Raw genomic sequence first — 10,794 nt, 5'->3', positions numbered from 1 at the left:
GTCATTCATGAGTGACGAGCTGCGCCAGTTCTTGCTCTCGAAGGGGATAGCCACTAGCAGAACCACTAGCTACAACCCCCGGGGTAATGGGCAAGTGGAAAGGGAGAATGCTACTGTTTGGAAGGCTGTCACGTTAGCCTTAAAGTCAAAAGGCCTTCCGACCTCCCGCTGGCAGGAAGTCCTCCCAGACGTGCTCCACTCCATAAGGTCTCTGTTATGTACTGCCACTAACGCTACCCCTCACGAAAAGGTGTTCGTTTTCCCCCGGAAATCCACCTCGGGCATATCTCTACCCGCGTGGCTGACGTCTCCGGGGACAGTACTATTGCGGAAGCACGTGAGAGGCCATAAAACGGACCCCCTTGTGGAAAAGGTACAGCTCCTCCATGCAAACCCTCAGTACGCCTATATCGAATACTCTGACGGGCGAGAGGACACTGTTTCCATAAAAGACCTCGCTCCCTCGGGGAGCAGAGAGAACGATGGGAGACTACCCGATGAAGACCTACACTACAAAGAGACAGGACGCCCAGAGGTATCAATACCCAACTTTAACCTGGAGGACACTGCAGATAACCTGGAAGACACTGCGGAGGCCCGGACAGCAGAGGAACCAGAATCCACTCCCCTAGAGGCACCCCAACCGGCTTTGCGCCGATCACTGAGAACTGCAAAACCTCCTGACAGACTCACTTATACCAACTTTTAAGAAACATCACCCCGATGGACTAAATCTATAGAAGGGGTGAATGTAATGAAATCTGTTTGTCTTGATCCTGTATTCGTTTTGCACTCATGTATAATACCCTCCCCCACTGTGTATAGTTTCACTTCCTCTTTCCCGACTAACCTGGGAGGTTCCAGGTCTTGGCTCTTGGCTCCGCCCCTGACTTCTCTTACATAAAGATCCCAGGATCTGTATGACTCATTCCTGTGAACCAGTCGGCGTGTTGAGATGTTAGCTCTGATCTTAGTGATTAAAAGCCAACTTGTTTAAGTCTATAACTTCTAGTTTTGTGGTTATTGAAGGCCCATCAGTGGGACTGCCCAGGATAATGACACCTGTGGGAAAACGTCTTTGTCTTGAGTCACTCCAGCTCAGAGTAGTTGGGCTGGAGCGCGAGTTAGAGACACTCCGACACATAGGGGAGGGGGAGGAATTTCTCGCTACTTTACTCTAGAACACAGTCACACCAAGTAGAGAAATACAGGTACAGGAAGTGGAGTGTGTGACTGACAGTCAACAGGGTAATGGGAACCTAGTGGAGGTGAGGATGGAGGAACTGCGGAAACTAGTCCTGTACCTCTGCACTAGCGTTTAGTGATTTGTGTACCTGGACACCTAAGTCCCTTTGCTCCTCCATAGTTTCTAGTCTCTCGCTATTTAGGAAGTATTCCGATTTGTCTTTACACTTACCGACATTGAACTCCATCTGCCACAGTTTTGAAGACTCACTTAATCTGTTGGTGTATGTCCCTTTTGTACTTTCCTGCACCCATCTACATAACTTACTGTGTCTCGTAACTTAGTGTCATCTATAAACTTGGAAACACAACTCTATTCCTTCATCCAAGTCACTAATATATATAGTTAAAAGCTGAGGTCCCAGTTCCCTGGGGAACACCAACTTGTTGCATCACACCAATCAGAGAACAAACCCTTTATCCCTAATCTCTGTCTTCTATCTCCCAACCAAATACCAACCCATGTCACAAGGTTACCTCCAATTCCGTGCACTTTTATTGTTGCTGATAATCTTGTGTGGAACCTTATCAAATGCCTTCTGGAAGTCCAATTAGATAACATTGATAGACACTCCCCTATCCACATGTGAGTGATCTTATCAAAAAATTGGACTAGATTAGTCAGACATGACCTACCCTTCACATCCATGCTGACTCTCTTTTATCAGATCATACATGTTCAAGGGTTATGCTCACTCTATCCCTGAAGATAGATTCCATTAACTTCCCCACAACTGACGTTAAACTGACAGGTCTGTAGTTTCCTGGTTTCTCCCTCGCTCTCTTAAATAATGGAGTAACATTTACAAAAGCAAATACAAAATATTCATTACTTTATTATACATTATAGTATCGCCTGCATCTGTTTTTAATGGACCCACATTCCCCCTTACCACTGTCTTTTAATATATTTTTTAAAAATTTTATTGTTAGTTTTGATATCACCTTGTATATAAGAACATAAGAAATAGGAGCAGGAGTAGACCATTCGGCACTTCGAGCCTGCTCCTCCATTCAATAAGATCATGGCTGATCTTCTTCCCCAACTCCACCTTCCCGCACTATCCATAGAAACATAGAAGATAGGAGCAGGAGTAGGCCATTCAGCCCCTCGAGCCTGCTCCACCATTCAATGCGATCATGGCTGATCATCCAAATTCAGTACCCGGTCCCTGCTTTCTCCCCATACTCCTTGATCCCTTTAGCCTTAAGAAATATATCCAACTCCTTCTTGAATATATTTAATGAATTGGCCTCTACTGCCTTCTGTGGTAGAGAATTCCACAGGTTCACCACTCTCTGGGTGAAGAAATTTCTCCTCATTTCTGTCCTAAATGGCTTACCCCTTATCCTTAGACTGTGACCCCTGGTTCTGGACTCCCCCGCCATCGGGAACATCCTTCCTGCATCTAGTCTGTCCAGTCCTGTCAGAATTTTATAAGTTTCAATGAGATCCCCTCTCATTCTTCTAAACTCCAGCGAGTACAAGCCCAATCGACCCAATCTCTCCACATACGTCATTCCTGCCATCCCAGGTATCAGCCTGGTGAATCTTCGCTGAACTCCTTCCATGGCAAGAACATCCTTCCTCAGATAAGGTGAACAAAACTGCACACAATACTCAAGATGTGATCTCACCAAGGCCCTGTACAACTGCAGCAAGACATCCTTGTTCCTGTACTTAAACCCCCTTGCTACGAAGGCCAACATACCATTTGCCTTCTTAGCCGCCTGCTGCACCTGCATGCTTACCTTCAGCGACTGGTGCAGTCAGGTCTCGTTGCACTTCCCCTTCTCCCAATCTATTGCCATTCAGATAATAATCTGCCTTCCTGTTTTTGCCACCAAAGTGGATAATTTCACATTTATCCACGTTATATTGCATCTGCCATTCTTCTGCCCAATCACCCAACCTGTCCAAATCATCCTGGAGTTTCTCGGCATCCTCCTCACAGCACACACGCCCACCCAGCTTTGTGTCGTCTGCAAATTTGGAGATATTACATCTAGTTCCCTTGTCTAGATCATTAATATATATTGTGAATAGCTGGGGTCCAAGGACCGATCCCTGCGGTACCCCACTAGTCACTACCTGCCACTCGGAAAAAGACCCGTTTATTCCAACTCTTTGCTTTCTGTCTGCCAACCAGTTCTCTATCCAAGTCAATACCTTGCCCCCAATCCCATGTGCCTTAACTTTACACGCTAATCTCTTATGCGGGACCTTATTGAAAGCCTTCTGAAAGTCCAAATACACCACATCCACTGGTTCTCCCTTATCTATTTTACCAGTTACATCCTCAAAAAATTCCAGTAGATTAGTCAAGCACCTTTTGTAAATCCATGTTGACTTTGTCCGATCCTGTCACTGTTTTCCAAGTGCTCTGCTATAACATCTTTTATAATGGACTCTAGCATTTTCCCCACTACCGAGGTCAGGCTTACCGGTCTGTAATTCCCCGTTTTCTCTCTACCACCTTTTTTGAATAGTGGGGTAACATTAGCTACCCTCCAATCCATGGGTACTGTTCCAGATTCCATCGAATGTTGGAAGATCATCAGCAATGCATCTACTATTTCTAGGGCCACTTCCTTAAGTACCCTAGGGTGTAGATTATCAGGCCCTGGGGATTTATCGGCCTTCAATCCCATCAATTTCCCTAACACCATTTCCCTACAAATACTGATTTCTTTCAGTCCCCATATCCCTTGATCCCCTTAGTGTCCAAAAATCTATCAATCTCTGTCTTGAATATACTCAATGACTGAGCCTCCACAGCCCTCTGGGGTAGAGAATTCCAAAGATTCACAACCCTTTGAGTGAAGAAATTTCTCCTCATCTCAGACCTAAATGGCCGACCCCTTATTCTGAGATGGTGACCCCTGGTTCTAGACTCTGCAGCCACGGGAAACATCCTCTCAGCATCCACCCTGTCAAGCCCCTTAAGAATTTTATATGTTTCAATGAGATCACTTCTCATTCTTCTAAACTCTAGAGAATATAGGCCCAGTCTACTCAATCTCTCCTCATAGGACAATCCCCCCATCCCAGAAATCAGCCTAGTGAACCTTCATTGCACTCCCTCTATGGCAAGTATATCCGTCTTAGGTAAGGAGACCAAAACTGTACACAATTCTCCAGGTGTGGTCTCACCAATACCCTATATAATTGCAGTCAGACTTTTTTACTCTTATACTCCAATCCCTTTGTAATAAAGGCTAACATACCAAAGGCCTTTTCTCCGATTTCGACTTGATTGAATCATTCAATTTTTCCGGGTTTCCAGCTGCGCAGTGGATGTGATGCGCACCCGCATGACGTGATCTCAAGCCCACTGCGGTCTTGGATGCAGTGCAGGAAGCGATTTAATGACCAAGCCAGGTCAAGAAAAGTGAGTACATTTGCTGGTTTTTAAAAAATTCCTTCCAGGATGTGGGCGTTGCTGGCAAGACCAGCATTAATTGCCCTTGAGAAGGTGGTGGTGAGCCGCCTTCTTGAACCGCTGCAGTCCGTGTGGTGAAGGTACTCCCACAGTGCTGTTAGGGAGGGAGTTCCAGGATTTTGACCCAGCGACGATGAAGGAACGGTGATATATTTCCAAGTCAGGATGGTGTGTGACTTGGAGGGGAACTTGGAGGTGGTGGTGTTCCCATGCACCTGCTGCCCTTGTCCTTCTAGGTGGAAGAGGCCGCGGGTTTGGCAGGTGCTGCCGAAGAAGCCTTGGCAAGTTGCTGCAGTGCATCTTGTAGATGGTACACACTACAGCCACGGTACGCCGGTGGTGGAGGGAGTGAATGTTTAAGGTAGTGGACGGGGTGCCAATCAAGTGAGCTGCTTTGTCCTGGATGGTGTCGAGCTTCTTGAGTGTTGTTGGCGCTGATGGGAATAATTAAACCTGGATTTACTACAGACATGGTAGAGATGCTTCATCAATGACTTTCCCTTCATCATAAGGTCAGAAGTTGGGGATGTTCGTTAATGATAGCACAGTGTTCAGTTCCATTCGCAACTCCTCAGAAAATGAAGCAGTTCATGCCCACATGCAGCAAAACCTGGACAACATTCAGGCTTGGGCTGATAAGTGGCATGTAACATTCGCGCCACACAAGTGCCAGTCAATGACCATCTCCAACAAGCGAGAGTCTAACCACCTCCCCTTGACATTTAACAACATTATCATTGCCGAATCCCCCACCATCAACATCCTGGATGGGTCATCATTGACCAGAAACGTAAATATTGTGGCAACAAGAGCGGGTCAGAGGCTGGGTATTCTGCGGCGAGTGTCTCACCTCCTGACTTCCCAAAGCCTTTCCACCATCTACAAGGCACAAGTCAGGAGTGTGATGGAATACTCTCCACTTGCCTGGATGAGTGCAGCTCCAACAACACTCAAGAAGCTCGACACCATCCAGGACAAAGCAGCCTGCTTGATTGACACCCCATCCACCACCTTAAACATTCACTCTCTCCACCACCGGTGTACCGTGACTGCAGTGTGTGCCATCTACAAGATGCACTGCTGCAACTCGCCAAGGCTTTTTCGGCAGCACCTCCCAAACCCGCGACCTCTTCCACTACAGCAGTTAAAGAAGGTGGCTCACCACCACCTTCTCAAGGGCAATTAGGGATGGGCAATAAATGCTGGCCTTGCCAGCGACGCCCACATCCCATAAACAATTTTTTTTTAATGTTATGGATTTAGATACGGGATAATAAAAGGAAGAAGCTAGTTGTTGGAATCTGTTGACGGTCATGGGGTTAGAGTGAGACTATGGACTGTGCAAACATATTAGGGAGGTATATTTGAACATGAATGTAATTGTCATGAGAGATTTTAATCTACTGGTAATTAACTGGGAGGACTACAGTGGGAGCAGGTACAAAGAGCTTCCTGAACATAGACACACATGGTTAGGGGGCACAGGAGGAGGGAGGCGATTGTGGAACTGGTTTTGTGTAACAAACCAGAGATGATTGAATAGCTTAAGGCTAGGGAGTGTCTTAGAAACAATGACAATAACATAACTTTGAGTTTGGCATCAGATTCCCAATGGATAAGGAGAGTATGCAGAACTTTTAATTTTAGGAAGCCAGACTTTAGTTCAATGAGGAAGCAGTTATTGGAACTGAACTGAAAGAAAGATTTGAATTTCTAAAGTGCCTTTCATAACCACCAGACGTCTCAAAGCGCTTTACAGTCAATTAAGTACTTTTTGAAGTGTAGTCACTGTTGTAATGTAGTAAACGCGGCAGCCAATTTGTGCACAGCACGCTCCCACAAACAGCAATGTGATAATGACCAGATAATCTGTTTTTTGTGATGTTGATTGAGGTATAAATATTGGCCCAGGACACCGGGGAGAACTCCCCTGCTCTTCTTTGAAATAGTGCCGTGGGATCTTTTACGTCCGCCTGAGAGAGCAGACTGGACCTCGGTTTAACGTCTCATAAAAACATAAGAAATAGGAGCAGGAGTAGACCATTCGGCTCTTCGAGCCTGCTCTGCCATTCAATAAGATCATGGCTGATCTTCTGCCTCAACTCCATTCACCGGCCTTATCGCTATATCCCTTGATGCCCTTACTAGTCAGAAATCTATCGACTTCTGTTTTGAATATGCCCAATGACTGAGCCTCCACCGCCCTCTGGGGTAGAGAATTCCAAAGATTCACCACCCTCTGTGTAAAGAAATTTCTCCTCATCTCAGGCCTGAATGGCCTACCCTTTATCCTGAGGCTGTGGCCCCTGGTTCTAGACTCCCCAGCCAAGGGAAACATTCTCCCAGAATCCACCCTATCAAGCCCTGTAATAATTTTGTATGCTTCAATGAGATCCCCTCTCATTCTTCTGAATTCAAGAGAATACAAGCCTAGTTTACTCATCTCTTCTCATACGACAGTCCCGCCATCCCAGAAATCAATCTCGTGAACCTTCGTTGCATTCCCTCTATGGCAAGTATATCCTTCCTTAGGTAAGGAGACCAAAATTGTACACAGTATTCCAGGTGTGGTCTCACCAAGGCCCTGTATAATTGGAGTAAGACTTCTTTACTCCTGTACTCAAATCCTCTTGTAATGAAGGCCAGCATACCATTTGCCTTCCTAATGGCTTGCTGCACCTGCACATTCACTTTCAGTGACTCATGTACAAGGACACCCAGGTCCCTTTGAGCATCTGCATTCCCCAATCTTTCACCATTTAGGAAATACTCTGCCTTTCTGCTTTTTCTACCATCCGAAAGACGGCACCTCCGACAGTGCAGCACTCCCTCAGCATTGCATTGGAGTGTCAGCCTAGATTTTTGTGCTCACGTCGCTGGAGTGGGACTGGAATAGATTGTTAGAGGGACAAAGCTCGGCCGAGAACTGATATATTTCTAAGTGCACAATTCAGGAATTGGAAAGTCATTTTATACCATTGAGTAAGATGCATAATAGGAAACTTATATGGCAACAAAAGAAGTCATGCAAGGAATAATGACAAAAAAGAGGGCTTCCTCAAACATTGACCTTCAGGTTCAATGGTAGACCAACTGAAGTATAGGGATAGGAGGAAGCCTGTTTTAAAAAAAAATGTTAAGCAGGAAAGAAATAGAGATTCGGATTGCAGGGAACATAAATCTAATACAAAAAGCTTCTACAAGTACAGTCGGAATAACAGTTACGGAAGCAGTGGTGACGTTGAAGGGCACCATGAGGGATGTGGCATCAGAAAATTCAGAAATGGCAAATATCCCAAACAATTTCTTTGTATCAAAGTTCAGCCAGTAATTACAATCTATATTAACGATTTGGCGGAAGGGACCGAGTGAAACATATCCAAATTTGCCGACGATACAAAGATGGGAGGGAAAGCAGTGAGTGAGGATGACATAAAAAACCTGCAAAAGGACATAGACAGGCTAAGTGAGTGGGCAGAGATTTGGCAGATGCAATATAATGTTGGAAAGTGTGAGGTTATGCACTTTGGCAGAAAAAATCAAAGAGCAAGTTATTATCTAAATGGAGAGAAACTGCAAAGTGCTACAGTACAAAGGGATCTGGGGGTCCTGGTGCATGAAACACAAAAAGTTAGTATGCAGGTGCAGCAGGTGATCAGGAAGGCCAATGGAATCTTGGCTTTTATTGCAAGGGGGATGGAGTATAAAAACAGGGAAGTCTTGCTGCAGTTATACAGGGTATTGGTGAGGCCACACCTGGAATACTGCGTGCAGTTTTGGTTTCCATATTTAAGAAAAGATATACTTGCTCTCGAGGCGGTTCAGAGAAGGTTCACTCGGTTGATTCCGGAGATGAGGGGGTTGACATATGAGGAAAGGTTGAGGCTCTACTCATTGGAATTCAGAAGAATGAGAGGCGATCTTATCGAAACATATAAGATTGTGAGGGGGCTTGATCGGGTGGATGCGGGGAGGATGTTTCCACTGATGGGTGAGACTAGAACTAGGGGGCATAATCTAAGAATAAGGGGCTGCCCTTTCAAAACTGAGATGAGGAGAAACTTCTTCACTCAGAGGGTAGTAAATCTATGGAATTTGCTACCCCAGAGAGCTGTGGAAGCTGCAACATTAAATAAATTTAAAATGGAGATAGACAGTTTCCTAGCAGATAAGGGAATTAGGGGTTACGGGGAGAGGGCAGGGAAGTGGACGTGAGTCTAGATTCGGATCAGCCATGATCCTATTGAATGGCGGAGCAGGCCCGAGGGGCCGTATGGCCTACTCCTGCTCCTACTTCTTATGTTCTTATGTTCTCCTAGCAGTGAGGGTTGATTTTTCTGGGAGATGAAGAGGAAATTTTAAAGATAATAATAATTACTGATAAGGAAATGATGACAAAGTTGAAATCACTGGCACTGGATGTGCTTAAGGAAATAGCCGAAACAATTGGACACTCTCTGGTGGGGAACTTTAAGGAATCTAGAAGAATTGAAAAAAGGGAAAAACTACTGTCCTGTAAATTACAAAGTGGCGAATCTGTTATCTGATGTGGGTAAAATGTTAGCGGTTATCCTGAAGAAAGATATAGTGAGACATCTAGAAAAGTATGAAATCACCAGGAGAAGCTTTACAGGGTGTAGATCATGTTTGACAAACATGTTAGAATTCTCTGAGATGATATCAGAGCTCATGGATAAAGGGAACGCTGTGAACATTGGCTATCTAGATTTCAGCGAGGCTTTTGATACAGCATCATATAAGAAATTGGTCCATAAGACAAAAAAGTATGGAATAGGTGGGAAGTTATTGAAATGGATTGGCGACTGGCTGCATCAATGGAAGCTGAGGGTGGTTTTGCATGGACCTGCGTCAGAGTGATGGGAAGCGATTATTGGATACCCCAAGGATCAGTAGTGGGACTGTAACTATTTACATTTTATATAAATAATTGGGAAGTGAGGATAGACACAAAAAATTGCTGATTATACCAATGTTGAGGGGAAGGTGATCCAGTGCAGAGAGAGCTAAATAGATTGGGAAGTTAGCCCGAGAAATAGCAAATAAAATTAAATGACATCCGAAGTGATGTGACTAGGGAAGAATAAACATTGGAACTATAAACTAAGTGGTGTTCGTCTACAGGATACAGCACAGGGAAAGGATTTGGGTTATTGGTGGACAGACCATCTGCCAGTGTGGCACAGCAGTAGATAAGGCAAATAGAATCTTGGGCTGTATAGCACACAGAATAGAACACAAATCACAGGATGTGAGGCTATACACTTCAAAAGTAATTAATTGTTGGTGAACTGCTTTGGGACAACTGAAGAATATAAAAGGTGTTATACATGCTTTATATATATGCAATTTATTTTTAATGGGATATTGATTCATTCACATTACAGGAGGGACAATTGTGGTACTAGATTTGGCATCAGACACCTGAGCTACAAGGTGAGACTAAAGAAGCTGAATTTATTTACAGTAGGGAAGCTGAGACGGATCTTATGCAGGTATAGGGTATAGACATGTTGAACCCTGAGAAACTGTTTACCATGGCCCTGTAAACAAGGGGTCATGGATGAAGTTGAGAGGAAAGCTGAATGGATTTGTAGTCTTTCATGCAACAGATGGTTAGTGTTTGGAATGGACTGCCCAGGGATATCGTGGCTGCTATTAGTAATTTTAAGAGGAATTTAGCTAAGCATTTAATGAAATAAATCAGTTTAGGAATATAGGTAATGAACTGTGCATTCTCTCTTTGATGAAGGTTACACCCTATTGAAGGATTCACACCTTAAATATCATAGCTTTTCTTTCCTGTTTACAGATGCTGAGTGACCTGTTGTGTATTTCCAGTATTTCCTGTCTCATTCTGTTTTTTTTTAAATGGACAGAAATGGTCTCTTTCGGATCGGCACATTCCTGTGTTCCCAATAAAATGATGCTTAATTGTGCATTATTTTATTGGGAAGGTTTGGTGTGGAGTGTCCAAGTTCTCCTGCTTTCAGATGTTGAAACATGGAGTGATCTCTTGACAAACAGGTTAGAAACAGGAAGCAGAATCAGCTGTTTGGAAGGCAAGATCAGTGGCCTCTCTCGCTTT

The sequence above is a fragment of the Somniosus microcephalus genome, chromosome 1 (assembly GCF_052327205.1).
Source record: "Somniosus microcephalus isolate GS21.2 chromosome 1, FLI_Smic_1.0, whole genome shotgun sequence".
Taxonomy (NCBI): Eukaryota; Metazoa; Chordata; class Chondrichthyes; order Squaliformes; family Somniosidae; genus Somniosus; species Somniosus microcephalus.
This window is presented reverse-complemented; position numbering follows the sequence as displayed.